At 47.6% G+C, this 19,658-nt stretch overlaps 1 protein-coding gene and 1 pseudogene across 4 annotated transcripts in view; one reads left to right on the top strand and one right to left on the bottom strand.

Annotated features, from left to right (window-relative positions):
* Positions 1-13,479, top strand: part of LOC148145062 (uncharacterized) — a 31,986-nt pseudogene extending 18,507 nt beyond the window's left edge. Inside the window, exon 2 of the transcript XR_015751707.1 lies at positions 11,559-13,479. The product of XR_015751707.1 is annotated as an uncharacterized LOC148145062 (transcript). The remainder of the gene's footprint in view (positions 1-11,558) is intronic.
* LOC122557151 (endogenous retrovirus group 3 member 1 Env polyprotein-like) overlaps positions 1-19,658 on the bottom strand; it is a 39,469-nt gene that overhangs the window by 4,300 nt on the left and 15,511 nt on the right. The window contains exon 3 of one of the 3 annotated variants that reach the window (XM_087975482.1): positions 1,062-1,318. The exons of the other annotated variants lie outside the window; for them this stretch is intronic. The gene's annotated coding sequence lies outside the window, so the exon portion shown is untranslated. The remainder of the gene's footprint in view (positions 1-1,061; positions 1,319-19,658) is intronic. 3 annotated transcript variants of the gene reach the window in all.

Below are 19,658 nucleotides of genomic sequence, written 5' to 3'. Positions count from 1 at the left end.
TTGGCCCCAGGAACTGATCTAATTGTTCAGCCAGGCCCATGGGGTCCTCCAGTAGGCCCTTCATCTCCCTCTTGTAATTCCGTACTTCAGTACTCGTTAAGGGGACGTTCACATATCCCGTCCCTCCTTCCCTGCCTCCCATGGGCACTTCCCGGAGTGGATTCATTCTTGCAATCGGGACAGAGTTCCGTCTGTGACTCTTTTCAGCTTGAGATCTAGTCTGTACTCCTGAGGCACCTGGTGGTTCCTCCCCGCTTTCTTCCCCTTCCCCTGAATCGTCGCCACCCGAAGGACCATTTTGCGGGGCCGACGGGGTCACGTAGGGCGGCGGTAAGTGATCTAAAGGTTCCCATTCTTTCTGCCCTGTCGAGTCTTCATTGGTTACCTTCATTTTGCAAGATAGTGTGACTGGCAGCCAACAAAGGGCGTAATCACTTTCCCCCTGAGTAACATTAGGTTTCGAATTGACATATAAAATTAGAGCTTGCCGGACCCAGTCTTCATCAGTGCCGAATTTAGGCCACCACACTGAGTCTCCCTGAATAGGTGTTTGGGACCACGTTTGACAGTATCTCACCATCTTCTTTCTAGATTTTCCTTTTCTCCTACCCTGATCCCAATTATTTAACATTATTCCTAACGGACTATCGTCAGGTACCCCGGGGTATTTTTCATTGTCTACGCTCAAGCCTACCTTTCCCTTATTCGCCTTGGATCCCTTATTTCCCATTGCCGAGGACTTTGTAAAATCGGAGATTCCTGTATTATCCCGTGATAATCTATCACTATTTAGCCAATTCCCAGACCTTCAGTCCCGTGATCGCCCAGGTCCCTTTGCAGGCACCCCCGGTCTTTGGATTCCTGTGTCCTACGTCTCTGTGAAACAGATCACAGGCACCCCGTAGGTCCACGTTCCTCCGCAAACACGGTCTCTGCAAAATCCCGCACAGACGAGCCCCGGTCTCTAGATTCCTGAGTCCCACGTCTCTGTAGAAAAATCTACAGGCACTCCGCAGGTCCCCAGTCCTCCGGAAAGACGGTTCCCGCAAGTCTGTTCTTACCTGGGTTCGGTGCACCGAAATTACTCGATCGTTAACCGTCCCCACTGCCTCGGCCACACCCCTCCTTTGTTCTCCTGAGCCTTCCGGATATCACTCGCTCAAGCCGCGCGGGGCGACAAGCAAGGAATCAGGGACTGCCGAACTCGGCAGGGTGCACCTTCTCCGATGTCCTTCCTCAGCCCCCCCTCGCGGCCGGAGTATTGATCGGACGAGCCCCCAAGTTTGTTAGAAACGAAAATCGCTTCTCAATAATCGCTCTAGACAAATTCAGGAAAACAAAGTTTTATTAACAAGTCTGCAGAGTTGGGCACCCTTGAAAAAAAAGGCGCGCCAGGCTAACAATGTTTCTGATTAAATACAGTTCAAGCTCCTCCCTTCTATAGCTCTAAAGAGTCACGAGGTTCACATTCTGAACATTCATTATTTTTCCATTCTGGACCCTTATCACAAAATCTGCAGTATATGTCTCCCTAGTTGTTTTTCTAGCCTGCAGTCTTATCAGTCAAGGACTTATTCTTCTCTGTCAGAGTTAGTGGTCTTATCAATCAAGGACTTGTTTTTCTACTCTGTCTCGTCCTTTATTATAGAGAAGCATGTTTTACCCTACCCCCACGGCTCTATTCCCCTTAGACTCTGAGGTCATGCACATCTTAACTATTTGTACCGAAATCGTGTCTCTCAATTTCTCACAGCACTTTTGTCCCTGGCCAGCTTTCCTCTTTATTTTGGACACAACAAAAGCAGCAACTACCCTCTATATTTCATCTCTCAAAGGATATCGGCCGGTGACCTGGCAGGACTCGCCAACTGTGGGGGATGGAAATAAAGCCCCATGTCAGGAAAGAATTTGTTTATCAGGAAGCAGTACAGCTGCAAGGCCAACCGTCTCCGCTGAGCCTGGGAAACACAAGCTTTAGCAAGCAGGCACTAAGCTGACATTCAAAATGGTTTCTAGGCTTTAATATGTGACCAAATGGCTGACCCAAATCTAACAATTCTCCCACATCATCGAAGGGAATTAAACAAGAAAAATGAAACAAAATTAGAAATAAATTGGCGATGTATATTTGCAGATACATTCTATGTGCATTTTTTTTTTTTAAGGAAAAATCTGCAGGCAGTCAATACATGTAATAGTTTGTAAATTCGACTTTGGAAACAGAACCAGTCTGACTCAAGATTGGGATACAGGCAGACTCTGACCTCACACCTTTAATGCATTGTCTGAGCTGAGATGTGAGCTTTTGCTATAAAACCTTGTTATCTCAAGGTGACAACAAGATGTTCTGTGATTGATATTGTAATGAGACCTGTAACCTATTTGAAAAGGTGGAAGACTTAACAATCCAGGTTTGTTCAATATACCATTTCAGTGGCAGGACACTGGACTGTTTTGCTCTAAATTGTGTCTTAAGATCTTATCCTCCACAACCACCTGATGAAGAGGCAGCACTCCAAAGGTTACTGCTTCCAAAGAAGCCTGTTGGACTACAACCTGGAGTTGTGTGATTCTAGAATCTGGTTTCTAGCATCTGCAGTCCTTGTTTTTACCTAGTTGATTTTAACCCTACTGTGAATCCTCTTGCAAGAATGCCTGCCTTGAAGAAGTTTTCCTCCTCTCTCTACAAGAATCTCAAGGAATCCCTCTCCCACTGCATTTCCTCTGCCCTGACTCGCTACCACAGCCACGTTTGTTTCCTTGGTGCCTGCCTCCGTAACCAACTCATCCTACACGGATTCCGGATCACCTTCATCCCCACTCCTATTCACCCATTGTACTCTTTGCTACCTTCCCCCACCCTCCTTCCTGACCTATCCCCTCAATCCCCACCCCCATTCACCTATTGTATTCTATGGTACTTTCTCCCCACACCCACCCTCACCACCCCCACCACCCCCACCTATTGTATTCTATGGTACTTTCTCACCACCCCCACCTATTGTATTCTATGGTACTTTCCCCTCACCCCCACCCTCACCCTCCACCCTCCACCCTCACCCTCCTCTTTTATCTCTCCACCCTGCAGGCTCTATTCCTGATGAAGGGCTTTTGCCTGAAACGTCGATTTTCCTGCTCCTCGGATGCTGTCTGAACTGCTGTGCTTTTCCAGCACCACTCTAACAAAAGTGGATTGGCCATGTTGAATTACCCATAGTGCTGTGAGAAACGAACCCCACTTAATCAATAATTTTCAGTCCGAGTCAGAGTTCTGAAGCAGCACATTTATTCAAACATCTTGCAAGATGGGTGGCTGCATGAAGAGAGACATACCCGACAGTAAAATACAGAGCTTTTTATACTTTTGAGGGCTCTCTCGTCACCCCTACACTGAGCAATAAATCTATTATGATTGTCTATTTCATTCTATCCCTTTATTTGGTTATTACTTGCACCCGTTATTCCTTCATTTGGTAATTCCCTGCACCCAAGCCTAAGCCTATCATACTTATTAATTACCGCGCTTGTTTTTCTTTAAATCTGCCTTATTTGGCTGTCCTTGTTCGTTACAGCCTTCCTGTTACTTTGTCCAGTTCCCCTTATCTTATCGAACCGTCTGACTTCTGAGATCATCCTTTACTATCTTGACAGTCCAAAAAGCAGACCTACAAACTGAGCTTATTGCGAAATGCCCCTGCTGCCCTTTTTTTGTGGTCAGCTACAAGTAATTTCTCAGCTTCAAAGTATTCATTAAAATCAATATACAACTGACAACCTGAAATTTATCTCTATCAATCCCCACCCCCACTCCCGCGCCCCTCTCATTTATCTCTCCACCCTGCAGGCACTCTGCCTCTATTCCCAAGGGCTTTTGTGCAAAACGTCAATTTTCCTGCTCGGATGCTGCCTGAACTGCTGTGCTTTTACAGTACCACTCTAATCTAAAGTGGATTGGCCATGCTGTAATACTCATAGTACCCAGGGATGTGCAGTTTAGGGTGGATTGGCCATGCTAAATTAGGCATAATGTGCAGGTAAGGTGCATTACTCAGGGTTAAATGTAGGGGAATGGGTGCGGGTGGGTGACCCTTGAGGGTCGGTGAGGCCGAGTGGCCTGCTTCCACACTGTGGGGATTCTCTGAAGGGAGGGGTTTTTTTGGAAAGTGTGTTCCGGTCCTGGTCTGCTGCAGGCGCAGCGCATGCGCCCGCTGTTGGCCATGGCCCCGCCCCCTCAACCGTCACTTTTCCCCGCCCCGCCCCTAGTTCCGTTGTGACGTCACAAGGCGGAAGTGGCCCTGTCAGTTTCAAAGTGAATCTCCCGCCCTCTGGCCGACTCTTCATCCTGGGAGGGAGGCAGAGATGGGAGGAGGGGAAATTGGTCACTTGTAGCAACTGGAGTGAATGCAGGGAGGGAGCAGCCTCCGCAAACTCAGGTATGTGTCTTAGTTACCCGGGTGAGGAGGGACTGAAGGATAGAGATTGGGAAGGGGGAGGGCTGGATATCTCCTGTTTTAATGTTTAAAATGCAACCGATTCCCACCAGTAACTGCCACAGGTACAAGTACAGCACATGCAATATTCCTCATTGCAGCTTCAAGCCGGTTTTACATCCTCTGTTCTTCCTCCACTTTGGCTCCAGCACATTCAGCTTCTTTCCCTCATTCACATTCCTCCCCCTGCCCCCCCCCCCCCCCCCCCCGATGTTCCAAGCTTATCCTCAAAAGATCGGTTTGTCCCTCCATTCTTTCCCGGTGGCGTCCATTACTCTTGTCTATTTCTTGCCTTATTCAGCCTTGTGCGTGAACAAAGTGTTAGCGTATATCCTCTTTCACCGCCAGCTGCTTCCTCGTTTGCGAAAGCAACGTTTCCTCCCATTTTTCGCCGACACTGAGCCTTCTGACCTCCCTGATTGTGTTTTTTTTTGTTTTTGCAGAAGCAGGAAACAGATGCTTATAACTGTTTATACGAGCATATCTAGCTTAATCTACACCCCCTCCCCTCACAGCACCTTATCTGTTTGTCTGTAACATTTTCCATTGTTTGCAGGACCATTTCATGTATGCACATTTTAGCTAATACAAACGCAATGATATATTTCCTTCACATTGCTTTCATTCTTGTTAACTCCACTCTTGGCTGAAACAATTATACCCTGGCGTTAGTTCATTTACCTTGCAGAAGCAATTATGGTTGCAGAAGTAACACTGCTTTACCTATATCCCACAGGGGTGACCCTACAACCTTGTATTAATAATGTGGGGCATGGCGAGGGTCAGTAGACAAGATCTTTGATCTGGGATTGCTCATAGGTTTAGGGTGAGATTTAAAAGAAACCTAAGGGGCAACTCCTGTACACAGAGGGTGGTGTGTGTAAAGAATGAGCTGCCAGAGGAAGTAGTGGCTCCTGGTACAATTACAACCTTTAAAAGATATCTGGATGGGTATATGTTGGGAAACATTTAGAGGGACATGGACCAAGTGCTGGCAAATGGGACTAGATTGATTTAGGATATCTGGTCAGCATGGACTGAAGGGACTGTTTCTGTGATTCTGGCTTGCCACGAATGTTTGTCACGTCTGTTCAGTTTTTCCCTGATGTTGGTGTTAACGCCTTGGTGTCTTATTTTGCTCCCCACATCCTGGGGACATTAACCATTTCCTATCTGGTTGTTCTGATCTGGACTGCTGTCTGGATCTTCGGATTTCTGGGATTGGTCAATAAACACACCTGGAAGTGACTTTGTCAATCATACAAGCAATAGTTTATTCTTTGATATGGCCCGGACGGTAGACTCTGATCAGCCCAGAAGGATTAGATTAGATTCCCAACAATGTGGAAACAGGCCCTTCGGCCCAACCAGTCTACACCGACCCTCTGAAGAGTAGCCCACCCAGACCCAACTCCTTCTGACTAATGCACCTAACATTATGGGCAGTTTAGCATGGTCAATTCACCAAACCTGCACATCTTTGGATTGTGGGAGGAAACCCAAGCAGACATGGGGAGAATGTGCAAACTCCACACAGCCCCCCAAGGCTGGAATCGAACCTGGGACCGTGGTGCTGTGAGGCAGCAGTGCTAACCACTGGGCCACCGATGAGTACTTCTAGTGTGCCAAAAGAATCCACCAAAGTATACAGAGTTTGGATAGAACTTATGTACATTGTTTAGAGTCAGACATTGAGCATGATCACATAGTAACAACCAGTCAGATCCCGCAAGGTCCTCATGCATTTTTGACTTAGCCTAGGGCGGCACGGTGGCTCAGTGGTTAGCACTGCTGCCTCTCAGCACCAGGGTCCCAGGTTCGATTCCAGCCTTGAGTGACCGTCTGTGTGGAGTTTGCACATTCTCCCCGTGTCTGCGTGGGTTTCCTCCGGGTGATCCGGTTTCCTCCCACAGTCCAAAGATGTGCAGGTCAGGTGGATTGGCCATGCTAAATTGCCCGTAGTGTTAGGTACATTAGTCAGAGGGAAAATGGTTCTGGGTGGGTTACTCTTCGGAGGGTCAGTGTGGACTGGTTGGGCCGAAGGGCCTGTTTCCAAACTGTAGGGAATCTAATTTAATCTATCATAATTTCTTGTAGACAACCTGTTCTTGGAATCGTATTTGTCCTGTCTGGCGGTTAGGATTAAACCGTTACTTCTGCGATTGATGGTTAGGTTCACATTTGCAGTTTTTTTCACTGGATTGACATCAGTCTGTGGTTTCTTGTTTGTTCTGAGTCGTGAGTATCTGCCTGACTCAGTCCCACCGAGTTAGCCAAGCAGAAGCCATTTTGTCCTACCTCCCATGTTAAAGTGGAGATTGAGATGGCGCAGGGAATCCTTTGAGAACTCAGACCTGTAAAGCCTCTCTCTTGGTTTGTCCTGGAGATCATACTCTTTGGAAACCTGGAATAAAAATCTCTCATCATAAAGTCCCAAAATGCAATTCAATTCAATCCATAGCAGATAAGCACTAAGTTAATTCTCTACGGGATTCAACAGCCTCAGCAATAAAATGGTCTCTCTCTCTCTCTCTCTCTCGTGTCCTTTTGAAATCTCAAGACAGCAAAGAATTATTTTGTGAATGCCCCCTTGCAAGGGGTAGTAAGAATCCATTACAATGATTAGATTAGATTACTTACAGTGTGGAAACAGGCCCTTCGGCCCAACAAGTCCACACCGACCCGCCGAAGCGTAACCCACCCATACCCCTACATTTACCCCTTTACCTAACACTACGGGCAATTTAGCATGGCCAATTCACCTGACTTGCACATCTTTGGACTGTGGGAGGAAACCGGAGCCCCCGGAGGAAACCCACGCAGACACGGGGAGAACGTGCAAACTCCACACAGTCAGTCGCCTGAGTCGGGAATTGAACCCGGGTCTCTGGCGCTGCGAGGCAGCAGTGCTAACCACTGTGCTACCGTGCCGCCCACAATGGACAAGCTCCACCCATTAATTACAAAGCTATGGATAGTACCGAGTCTTATTTCAGGGTCAGATTCAAAGACTATCATTCATTTCACAAGGGAACGGCTGTGAATGTTATCACTTGGGGTCTTGTTCACATAGATTCACCGATGCTGAGGCAAATGTTCATAATTGCCTTACAGCATCCTGTTATCACTTGGTGAGCCTAGGTGTCTCTATCTTTAAGTTCTCTCCTCTTTCTGAGCCTTCCTGCCTGTTTATTTTCTAGTGCAATAAATGTATTCAATAATTCAGCATTACATTTTAGTCTGAATGTTTAAAGACAAGTTTTAAGGCTATAGACTTTCTCACCCAGATGCCCACACCCTCATGCCTCCCTTTGATTGCACCACGATCACTGAAAGAAAAGGCCAGTCCAAACAAATGCCCTTCAAGGTGGTCCAGCCATCAACATCCTGTAGAGCGGCACCACCATCTTCGCAGCTCATCTGGTCATATTTATCATCGCCATCAACACGTGTGGGTGAGCCATCAGATCCCAAAAGGAGCATCTTCTGGGGCAAATCTATATCACTAAGGGACCTCATAAGCCTAGCAATTAAATACCTAACAATACCAATACCGACAAACAGACATAGCTAAATTGATAAGCCAATTGTACCATCAGCCCGACCTGCAGATTCCCCAACTGGTCCCTTCAGTCATTCTGTCAAGGAATGCCTGGATCTCTTCTTGTATCTTAGTAATATTGCCAGTCAGATTGGGAATGCCCATAGTGCATTTATCTTGGACAATGGTGCAGACCTTACCCTCCTGGGGGAGTATATAGTCTAAGGCATACCGATTCTGCACAGAGTAAAGACACAGGTCTGATAATCCCAGTTTACTCTGTTCCAGAGCCTCTTTAGTCTTATTTCCTCAAATGGTCAGGCCGCAAAAGAGAGAATTGCGGTTCTGTTGACTTGTCACCCCTGCCGATCCTTCCAACCCCAGGGTACTCTGGATTCCCCAGCCTATCGGGTGTCCTGTATTGTCACCCAGTCCCTTGGGATCCTTCCAGTTGGAGCAAGGTTGGCTGAGACCGACCGCTGCATCCTCCTCAGATGGAGGTTCCATCGACTTGTCCACTGGCCAGGACAAGGTACTGTTGTGGGAACAAGGGCTCCGATAGTGACCTTATGAGGGACATCTTTGCCATCCAGGACAAGGAAAGTGGTAGCTTTACCTTAGCTGAAGAAATAATAGTCTGGTTTGGTGTATATTAGGGAGAGTTTGTCAAAATCGGTTACTGAAATGTTACAGCAGGGGGTCTGGTCAGGTCTACAGGAGTAAAGGGTCAACGTTTTGCAAGAGGAGTTGCTTGAGCTCTGTAAAAAATGGGCCAAGTGACTCGAGCACTCGCACTGTATGGGAGACAATGGTCCTCAGAATGCTATTCCCATTGGGCTCTCCTTTAACTCTGTTGTACATGGTCTTGGTGACAGTATCAGGTTCTGAAAAGAGAAAAGGCCTGTAAATGCACAAGGGAAGGGTTCCCTTCCAGGTCCATGTGTCGCATAAGGCCTGCTGTACCCCAGCCAGTGTTACACCAGCTGTTTGTATACACAGACCGGAGCTATTGGAAAGTGATATTTCTCTTCGCAGGGTCGGCAGTAGGAAGTCTGATGAATAGAATGGAATCGGGGACTGGGGATGGGGCAAGTAAGTCATCTCCCGATAGAGAGGAGTAACATACTACTGCCTCTGGGGTGAAGAGCGTTCTGTGGGCCTGTAAAAATAAGTTGTTTGTGGATTGAGAGTTTCCCCTATCAGGCTTCCCTTTTCCCGAGTCAGTCTGTCCTGCAAAAATGGGATGGTGTTCCTGGGCGTCCTTAAAATATTTACCATAATAATGGGGTTGATCATTTTTATCCTCACTAGGCTTGCGTCTGCAGGTAAAATCAAACAGACATGGTAATGACATGGTAACTCCCACTGATTTCTCCTGTCCAGATGGACCATCTGGTCTTTCTGATGTAAGAGTCCATTGCAATAATCAATCTTCATCGCATTCCACACGTCAAAGGCGTCTGGTCCGGTGCACTGGATGAATCTTCTCAGCATGGGTGGTGGATAATCTCTGATCATTCCTGGTCGCATCCATACTTAGTGGCTTTCCCCATCAGGATGTTGTACGTGATCAGAAAGGTGAGGAGATAGGCGATCCCCCACAAGTCCCTCTTCTTGGTTCAAGTATCTGTAATAAGATTAACATTAGAACAACAGCAAGATTCAAAAACCCAACTGGACAGGGTCCACTCCTTTTGTTGGGATTCCAGGATTCTCTCCTCCTCTTCCCCCCTTTTGATTGGTGCGGTCAATCAATTGACAATGGTGCAGTTGGACCCAAGCTGAGTGCCCAGTGACTTTGACCGCCATAGGGGTGGGAAGTAAAACCTGGAAGGGGCCATCCCAACGAGAATAGAGACCTTTGCCAGTCCAGTTCTTGACGAGCACCAATGAACCAGGCTCTACCCGTGACGAGGCTGAAAGGGAGGGAACATCGCTGTAGGCCGCATGCTCCTGGGAGTGAAAGGCACGCATAACACTAGTTAGAGCAAGAACATAACCAATTATTGCTTCGGTCATGTGGTGGAAGTGGACTGAGAAGGGAGTCGAATCGTTCCAAGAGGCACGGAGGCGGTGACCAGAGAGACTGTCAGCTGGAGACAGTCATGTCTTGCCCACAGACATGGATCGCATCTGGAATAAGGCCACAGGGATTAGCATAACCAGGAGAGGCCAGACCCGGCCATTAACTTGGCAAGATTAGTCTTGAGTCTGGTTAAAACATTGAATAAGGCCGGCCGCCTGAGGATGATAAGCACCATGCAGTTGCCGACAAATACAAAGCTGGGAACACAGTTCTCCGTTAATATTACCTACAAAGTGTGGTCCATTGTCCGAGCTAAACAAAATCTTCACCACAGTCTCAGCAGTAGCGTTAGGAGGAGAGTAGGGTTCAATCCACTTCGAAAAGACATCAACAATAAGCTAAACATGTTTATAGCAACTCAACTCATTTCTACAATTCAATGAAGTCCAGTTGAAGTGTCTCCAAGGGACCCTCCAGCAAGGGAGTTCTCGTAAAGATACTTGAACTAAGAGGTGGGGGATCGCTTACCCACTGACCTGTTTGATCACGTACAACATCCTGATCGGGAAAGCCACTGACTGAGTATCGATGCGATCTGGAATGATCTGAGATTATCCTGATGTCATCTGGTGCACCAGACCAGACGCTTTCAATGTGGAGTCGCTTGAGCGATGGCGTGAGCTGCCAGAGGAAGTGGTGGGTGCTGGTGCGATGACAAGTTAAAATGCTCCTGGACAGGCATCTGAATATGAAGGGTTCAGATGGGTCGAGGTCAAGTGATAGTAAACTGGAGTCATAGAGATGTACAGCACAGAAACGGACCCTTCGGTCCAACTCGTCCTTGCTGACAAGATAGCCAACCCAATTTAGTCCCAGCTGCCAGCACCCAGCCCATATAGTGGCCAAATGATGGCACACGTGACTAGATTAATTTAGGATATCTGGGCAGGTTGGGCCAAAGGGTCTGTTTCCGTGCTGTGTGACTCTAATTGTCTTCAGTGGAAGCAGAAATGTGGCTGTGAAGACTGGACTTTCAGAGCATGTTTTGCCCTGACTGGGAAGCAGAAGAGTTTGACTGAAGTGTGTCAGTGTTCATGCCTTGATGTCTCATTTTGCTCCCACCTTCCTGGGGTCATTAACCATTTTGTGTCTCGTCCTTCCTCAAGAAGCTGCATTGCAGGTTCACCCTGAATTGACTTTTTTTTTTGCTTCCCAATATCAGACCTGCTCACTCTCAGCAGGATCCCAGTGTTGTGAAAGATATTAACTTTCAGGTGGAGGTATCCAAAATTCAGAGGGATGTCAGTCTTGATGTTTTTGCTTTTTCTGCCCCAGTAAGATCCTGAATCAGCACCTTCAGGAGAACAGAGCGGGAGAGAGAGTGGGATGGTGCTTTCAATTTTGTGGAACAACAAAAGAATATTCCACAGAAAGTAGAATTGCTTGTTCTGAATTTCTACCCTGCACTGATAGTGATGACTTTTGTAATCTCTTTTTGCAGAGTATTTGAAAATCTGAAGACTGAAGTTTCAAAATCAACAGATGAAGGGCTTATGCCCGAAACATTGACTCTCCTGCTCCTCGGATGATGCCTGACCTGCTGTGCTTTTCCAGCGCCACATTGTTTGACTGACTGTCCAGCGACTGCAGTCCTCACTTTGATGTCAATGTCTGACAGTCACTAAATCCATCGGGACCGCAACAATTTTTAACTGTGATTTCTGTGAGAGGGATCAACGCTTTTTGGTTCCTGTTTTCAGCATCAGTGGGACTGGACGAGAGACCCCACTGTTGCAGCGCACTGTGTGTGGAGCCTGAAACAGTTATACGGCCTGGAAAGGGGATTTAACTGCAGGGAGGGCTCTACACGTGTTTGTGTGCAGCTGAAGCTGTGGCCATGGAGAAACCTGAGAAATCCCGCCCTGTGGAGGAACCGTGGAAGTGTGGCGACTGTGGGAAAGGTTTCCATGTCCCGTCTGCCCTGGAGACCCATCGGCGCAGTCACACGGGGGAGAGGCCCTTCAGCTGCCCCGAGTGTGGGAAGGCCTTTACCCAGGCCTCCAACCTGCTGACCCACCAGCGGGTCCATACAGGGGAGAGGCCGTTCACCTGCTCTCAGTGTGGGAAGGGCTTCACCGACTCCTCCACCCTGCGGAGGCACCAGCGGATCCACACGGGGGAGAGACCCTTCAGCTGCCGCGAATGTGGGAAGGGCTTCACCTGCTCCTCCCACCTGCTGAGGCACCAGCGTGTCCACACGGGGAAGAGGCCGTTCATCTGCTCTCAGTGCGGGAAGGGCTTCACCTACTACACCAACCTGCTGACCCACCAGCGGATCCACATGGGGGAGAGGCCCTTCAGCTGCCCCGAGTGTGGGAAGGCCTTTACCCAGGCCTCCACCCTGCTGACCCACCAGCGGGTCCATACAGGGGAGAGGCCATTCAACTGCTCTCAGTGCGGGAAGGGCTTCACCGACTCCTCCACCCTGCGGAGGCACCAGCGGATCCACACGGGGGAGAGACCCTTCAGCTGCCCCGAATGTGGGAAGGGCTTCACCTGCTCCTCCCACCTGCTGAGGCACCAGCATGTCCACACAGGGGAGAGGCCGTTCACCTGCTCTCAGTGCAGGAAGGGCTTCACCCGCTCCTCCACCCTCCAGACCCACCAGCGAGTCCACACAGGCGAGAGGCCTTTCAGCTGCCGAGTGTGGGAAGGCCTTTACCCAGGCCTCCACCCTGCTGACCCACCAGCGGATCCACACCGGGGAGAAGCCATTCAACTGCTCTCAGTGCGGGAAGGGCTTCACCGACTCCTCCAACCTTCGGAGGCACCAGCGTGTTCACGTGCCATCGCAGGAGGATTGAAGGAGTGACGGCCGAGTGCCAATATCGATTGGACTATCAACCCGGTTCCGGGGAGTCCCAGGTTTGAATCCCGACACGACAGATGTCAGAGGGAGGGGGTGGTGCAGGGGACAAAGCCCCCATCTGATTCCCTCTCTCCCTTGTTAGGGAAGGGAACCGCCATTGTGGGAAAGGATTCACTCAGTCGTTCCAGCTGCATCCTTTACCCGGTCTGGCCTACACGTGACTCCAGACCCACAGCAGTCTGGTTGACTCTACACTACCCCTTCCTGGCAAATGAGAGGGGAGAAACTTACTTGGAGACAGGGTATGGGTTGAAATTGCTGAGTGAGGCAATACTTCCTCTGGGTTACGGCTGTACCAAGGATCCGATTACAAAGGGACAACTTGGTGCTGGCCAATAGTAAAGACAGCGAGGGGAGTGGGACAAGGGGACGTGTGGTGTGTGCACTTTGACCTTGAGCTGTTCAAAAAGCAACTACTTTTTTCTCTGCCTTTTTGCTGGGGGGATCTGAAGCTGTAACAAAGTTGGGTTGCAATAAAGGTTACCTGAACTTACCACCGGGCTTAGACTCTCATTTGAAAGCTTTGAGCTCCAAGAAGTTTTTGTTTTAAAACTGCTCATTTCTTTCCGCCTCCTGCACTAAGTTTAGAACATGGAACAAAGAACATAGAACAATACAGCGCAGAACAGGCCCTTCGGCCCTCGATGTTGCGCTGACCTGTGAACTATTCTCAGCTCGTTCCCCACACTATCCCAAAATCAACCATGCGCTTGTCTCAGGATTGTTTAAATCTTCCTAATGTGGCTGAGTTGACTACTTTAGCAGGTAGGGCATTCCACGCCCTTACCATTCTCTGCATAAAGAACTTGCCTCTGACATCTGTCTTAAATCTATCACCCCTCAATTTGTACAGGTTGCAGGGGGACTTGGATAAACTGCAGAATTGGGCTGAGAGGTGGCAAATGGAGTTCAATGCAGCTAAATGTGAGGTGATTCACTTTGGGAAGCTGACGTCACCATCCTAAGAAAAAGTCTTTCACTGTTTCCCCTATCTAATCCTCTGATCATCTTATATGTCTCTATCAAATCCCTTCTAAACCTTCTTCTTTCCAATGAGAACAGACCCAAGTCTCTCAGCCTTTCCTCATAAGACCCTCCCTCCAGATCAGGCAACAACCTGGTAAATCTCCTCTGCTCCTTTTCCAATGCTTCCCAAATCCTTCCTGAAATATGGGGACCAGAACTATACACAATATTCCAAGTGTAGCTGCACCAGCGTTTTGTATAGTTGCAGCATGATATTGCGGTTCCGGAACTCAATCCCTCTACGAATGAAACCTAACACACCGTATGCCTTCTTAACAGCACTATCCACCTGAGTGGCAACTTTCAGGGATCTACACACATGGACTCCAAGATCACTGCCTTCCTGTTATTCTTCCCAAAGTGAATCACCTCACATTCAGTTGCAATGAACTCCATTTGCCACTTCTCAGCCCAATTCTGCAGTTTATCCGTCCCCCTGCAACCTGTAACATTCTTCCAAACTGTCCAGTACTCCACCGACTTTAGTGTCGTCTGCAAATTTACTAATCCATCCACTTATGCCTGTGTCTAAGCCATTTATAAAAATGACAAACTGCAGTAGTCCCAAAACAGAGCCTTGTGGCACACCACTAGTAACCGGACTCCAGGCTGAATATTTTACATAAACCACCACTCGCTGCCTTCTTTCAGAAAGCCAGTTTGTAATCCAAACTACTAAATCACTCTCGATCCCATGCCTCTGCATTTACTCCAACAGCCTGCCATGTGAAACCTTATCAAAGGCTTTACTGAGGTCCATGTACACCACGTCAACTGTCCTACCCTCATCTACATGCTTGGTCACCTTCTCAAAAAACGCAATGAGGTTTGTGAGACACGATCTGCTCTTGATGAAACCATGTTGACTATCTGAAAATAAATTGTTGCTTGCTGGACGATTATAAATCCTATCTCTAATATTCCTTTCCAAAAGCTTTCCTTCAACAGAAGTCAGGCTCACTGGTCTATAATTACCTGGGTCATCTCTGCTGCCCATCTTGAACAAGGACACAACATTTGCAATCCTCCACTCTGGTACTAAACCTGTAGACAATGACGACTCAAATATCAAAGCCAAAGGCTCTGCTATCTCCTCCCTCGCTTCCCAGAGAATCCTTGGATAAATCCCATCCGGCCCAGGGCACTTGTCTACTTTCACTCCTTCTAGAATTTGATAACATCTGTGTGCAACTAACCTCGATCCTTTCGAGTCTAATATCTCGTACCTCATTCTTCTCCTCTACAATATTCTCCTTTTCCTGAGTGAAGACCGATGAGCGATATTCATTAACACCTCTCCAATCTCCACAGGGCCCACACTCAACTTCCCACTTCTATTTTTGACATACCCTATTCCTACCCTAATCATCCTTTTATTCCTCACATTCCTATAGAAAGCTTTAGGGTTCTCCTTTATTCTATTTGTTAAAGACTGCTCATGTCCTCTCTTTGCTCTTAACTGTCTCTTTAAATCCTTCCTAGCTGATCTGTAACTCTCCATCGCCTCATCTGAACCATCTTGCCTCATCAACACATAAGCCTCCTCCTTCTTTGTAACAAGAGATGCAATTTCTGTTGTAAACCACGGTTCCCTTACCTTATCACTTCCTTCCTGCCTGACAGGTGGTCGGGACATATAAAAGTATGGGGAATTGGCGATATACAAAATTAAGCATATGTCAATGGAAAACATCCTGTGTCAGAAGGGCTAGTAGCTGAAGGGCTACTGAGGGTGCACTTCGTAACTAACTTATGGCCAGACGTCCAGAAGAATATTCAAAAGCGAGAGGAATCGTTGTGGGAAGCTCAAAGTGTCTGTGAGACACGGTGTCTGTGTGTGTGTGAGAGAGAGAGAGAGAGAGAGCGAGCGAGCTGTACGGCAACTAGAAAGTTTAATCCTTTGTGATTTGGTTTGAATGCACATTTGTTTGTTGGTGATTGAATGTTTGTGCTTTGTTCCCTGGAGCTTGAGATCCGGGACTGTTTTGAATCTGATTTCTACTATGGAAATTTTAACATGATTTCTTTTCAGGTTAAGGATTTTACAGTTTACGAAATAAAATGTTAACTCCTGTTCTTTTTACAGGTCATGACTGCCTTACTATCAGTTTCTAACTAACCTCTTTTATCCTTACATAAAAGTGATTTATGGAGAACAGTTGAAGTCTCAAAAAGCATATAGTTGGTCAGATTAATTGGACGAGTAAGGTGTCTAGTCAGGACCCTGAAGGGGGTGTGGAAGAAGGTGACACCGGACCTCGTTAAGATTAATTAAATTAGCAACAATGGGGGGCACGGGGAGTTGCCTGGGTAACGATCGATCTGTAAATAACGTTAAAGGGGAATATATTTCACCCGACAGTCCTTTGGGGAGAATGTTGGGAAATTGGGAACACAATTCCCGGACACGGGGGAAAGATAAGACGACAATGGTAAACTATTGTTGTTTTGTCTGGACTAGAGAAAGTATTGAGGCGCCTGGTATTTTTTGGCCCAAATATGGGTCCGATGAGGATTGGATGTGTCAAGATCTTAATATATATGTCAATCGAAAAGAAGCGTACAGTCAAAAAGAGTCCGATTATGCGGCTTGTTGGATAGGGAGCGCGGGAATAAAATTATGTCCTATGAATAGCGAGGAATCAGGGGAAGAACAGAAAAAGAATGAACAAGGGAAGCCACAATGGGATCCCTTAATGTGTTTGCCGCCCCCATATACTACTCCCCGGAATGAGCCTACAGCTCCCGAAGTAGAACCGAGTCCAGACACAGAAATGGGAACGGACTCTGAACTAAAAGATGCAGATTCTGGGGGAGGGGCCCAGAGTCACTCGAGCCACCACACGTAAAGGAGGGGCAGAGATAATGGAAAATGTAAAATTATGTCCCTTACGAGAGGTTCCGATTGGGGAAGGTACAATCGGAGATGTAAACGCTCCCTTAACTAGCAGTGAAGTTAGGGTCTTTACAAAGGAAATGAAAAGTTTAATACAGGATCCGGTTGCACTAGCCGAACAATTAGAGCAATTCCTAGGGCCTAATTTATATACCTGGGGAGAACTGATGGCAATTTTAGGAACGTTATTTTCAGGGGAAGAACGAGGTATGATTAGGAGAGCGGCTTTATAGGAATGGGAAAAGAGGCACCCAGTTGGGGAAGAAGGGGCCCCAGCAGAACAGAAATTCCCAAATGTTGACGCTCATTGGGAAAATAATGACAGAGAAGATAGGGAGTCAATGCGGGATCTATGAGAAATGGGAGTATTAGGAATTAAAGAGGCGGCACGGTGGCACAGTGGTTAGCACTGCTGCCTCACAGCGCCAGAGACCCGGGTTCAATTCCCGCCTGAGGCGACTGACTGTGTGGAGTTTGTACATTCTCCCCGTGTCTGCGTGGGTTTCCTCCGGGTGCTCCGGTTTCCTCCCACAGTCCAAAGATGTGCAGGTCAGGTGAATTGGCCATGCTAAATTGCCCGTAGTGTTAGGTAAGGGGTAGATGTAGGGGTATGGGTGGGTTGCACTTCGGTGGGGCGGTGTGGACTTGTTGGGCCGAAGGGCCTGTTCCACACTGTAAGTAATCTAATCTAAAGATCATAAAACTTTGTTAAGGCCTTTGAAGTACGACAAGAGAAGGATGAAACCACTTCTGCATTTCTAAAAAGGCTCAAGGAGGCCACAAGGAAGTGTTTGGGAATGGATCCCGATAATCAGACAGCACAGGGACTCTTAAAGGTCCAGTTTGTAACTAAATCATGGGTGGACATACAAAAGAAATTACAGAAATTAGATGGATGGAGTGAAAGACAGATGGAAGAGCTGTTACGTGAGGCACAGAAAGTGTTTGTGAAAAGGGAAGACGAGAAGCAGAAAGCCAAAATGATGGTGGAGGCAGTAGAAGAAATAACAAAAAGGAGACTGGGATCAAGGGATAACAGGAAGGGTAGGGGAGGACACGAAAGACAAGGGTCAGATACCCGGGAAAGGAGGCAACAAACCAGAGATAACCACTCTTTGTTCTACCCCTCAGCTTCCACCCTAGTTCCCTGAAAGCCTGCCTTACATCCCTATCCCGCTTTTTGTGGTTGGGACTGCTGCCTCACAGCGCCAGAGCCCTGGGTTCAATTCCCCCCCCCCACACGTCTGCGCGGATATCCTCCCACAGTCCAAAGACGTGCGGTTTAGGGTGAATTGGCCAAGCAAAATTGCCCCGTAGTGTTAGGTGACGGGGAATGGGGCTGGGTGTTTTGCTCTTCAGTGGGTCGGTGTGGATTTGTTGGGCCGAAGGGCCTGTTTCCACACTGTAGGGAATCTGATCTAAAGTTCTGGAATTTATATATTGATGAACTGAAACCTGCAACCCCTTCTAAAAGATGAAGGACTCAGCAGCGGTCCAAGTTTGTTCCAAATATTGCATCGGTTGCATGACACTGTGATGTTTTGCTATTAATTCTGTGTCTTATGATCCTTCAGCACAGCTACCCGCAGAAGGAGCAGCTACAGAAGCTCGTGCTTCCAAATACACCTGGGTGGGCGGGGTTTACACAGAGGGGCGGGGTTACGATCTGCATTCGGAAGGGGCGAGGCTTGCGTATCTCCTTGTCCGAGGAGGGGGCGGGACCAGGACCAGGACATGTGGCCACCCCGAAGCCGGAACTGTGCCTGCAGTCAATTTCCTCCGCTGGAGCCTCGGCTGCAGCAACTAAGGTAAAGCTTTATCAATATACCCTTCCACAGAGTTTGTATTTAATCACCAGTAATGGCTACTCAATATCATCAGAAAGTCCCAAAATGCAATTCATTTCAATCAATAATAGACAAACACTAAGAGTTAATTTTCTACGGGATTCAACAGCCTCAGCACTAAAATGGTCTCACAAGGGAACGGCTGTGAATGTTATCACTTGGGGGTCCTGTTCACACAGATTCACCGATGCTGAGGCAAACTGCCTTACAGCATCCTGTTATCACTTGGTGAGCCCAGGTGTCCCTATCTTTAAGTTCTCTCCTCTTTCTGAGGCTTCCTGTCTGTTTATTTTCTAGTGCATTAAATGTATTTAATAATTCAGCATTACATTTTAGTCTGAATGTTTAAAGACAAGTTTTAAGGCTGTAGACTTTATCACCCAGATGCCCACACCCTCATTCCTCCCTTTGATTGCACCACGATCACTGAAAGAGAAGGCTAGTCCAAACGAATGCCCTTCAAGGTGGTCCAGCCATCAACATCCTGTAGAGCGGCACCACCATCTTCGCAGCTCATCTGGTCATATTTATCATTGCCATCGACACGTGTGGGTGAGCTATCGGATCGCAAAAGGAGCATCTTCTGGGGCAAATCTATATCACTAAGGGACCTCATAAGCCAAGCAATTAAATACCTAACAATACCAATACTGACAAACAGCCATAGCTAAATTGATAAGCCAATTGTACCATCAGCCTGATCTGCAGTTTCCCCAACTGGTCCTTTCAGTCATTCTGTCAAGGAATGCCTGGATCTCTTCATGTATCTTAGTTAATATTGCCAGTCAGATCGGGAATGCCCATAGTGCATTTATCTTGGACAATGGTGCAGACCTCACCCTCCTGGGGGAGTATATAGTCTAAGGCATACCGATTCTGCACAGAGTAAAAGACACAGGTCTG

The sequence above is a fragment of the Chiloscyllium plagiosum genome, unplaced genomic scaffold (assembly GCF_037043375.1).
Source record: "Chiloscyllium plagiosum isolate Xiang-an unplaced genomic scaffold, Cpla_swu_hap1 HiC_scaffold_27, whole genome shotgun sequence".
Classification (NCBI taxonomy): Eukaryota; Metazoa; Chordata; class Chondrichthyes; order Orectolobiformes; family Hemiscylliidae; genus Chiloscyllium; species Chiloscyllium plagiosum.
Note: the sequence above shows the minus strand (reverse complement) of the source record. Positions and strands in the feature narration are given on the sequence as shown.